Here is an 861-nt window from a genome sequence, read left to right as displayed (position 1 = left end):
TCTGGTCTCACTGGGAAATCTATTTATGAACTTGCTAATTAAGCCACTGAATAGCCTTGGTGCAGAATAGCATTTTAATGAGAATCCAAATATGGAAAGTTAGGAAGCTGCTCTGTACTGAATCAGACCATTGGATCTAGCCCAGTATTGTTGACACTGACTGGCAGCAGCGGCTCTCCAGGGATTCAGGCAGGAATTTTTCCAGCCTTACCTGGAGATGCTGGGGATTGAACCTGGGGCATTCTGCATGCAAAGTAGGGGTTCTACCCATTGAGCTATGGCCCCTCCCCATTTGAGGTGGGTCTCATACACGGCCCTGAAGAAACTAGCATGCCACAGCCACCCCAATTTGTTGCAGCCTGAGGTTGCTAAAAGAGGCCTAGCCCCTTTAAGAGACAAAGCCTCAATCAGCATGGAGGCGGGGCCAACCACTTGAAATCCAGCAACACTCCTATTTAAGCCCCAGTCATGCTCTGATCTTTGTTGGAGCAACATACAGAAAACCCTGTCTGGTTTCCAGTCTCAACACTTCTTGGAGCTTTCCATGGTGCTGATCTCTTTTTGCCTCACTTCCTGAGAAATCTGCTCCCTGCTCCAGATCTGAATCATAGCAGAACCCTGCAGCCAAAGCCACATTGAAGAGCACCATCGGAACCCACGGCCTGAAAAGGTATCTATCTACTGTGTATAACCACACTGATGATTTTAAAGACATATTTGATATTAGTAAAAGCAAAGATTTGAGAGAACTCAGTCTGCCCAGATTTTTACCTATCAGGTGCAATTCACCCCAAATGTATCCTGCCGTTAGAAATAGTATTTCTAGGCTAAGCCTTCCCATCACCCTGCCCCCATGGTTTC

The sequence above is a fragment of the Elgaria multicarinata genome, chromosome 18 (assembly GCF_023053635.1).
Source record: "Elgaria multicarinata webbii isolate HBS135686 ecotype San Diego chromosome 18, rElgMul1.1.pri, whole genome shotgun sequence".
Lineage (NCBI taxonomy): Eukaryota > Metazoa > Chordata > Lepidosauria > Squamata > Anguidae > Elgaria > Elgaria multicarinata.
This window is presented reverse-complemented; position numbering follows the sequence as displayed.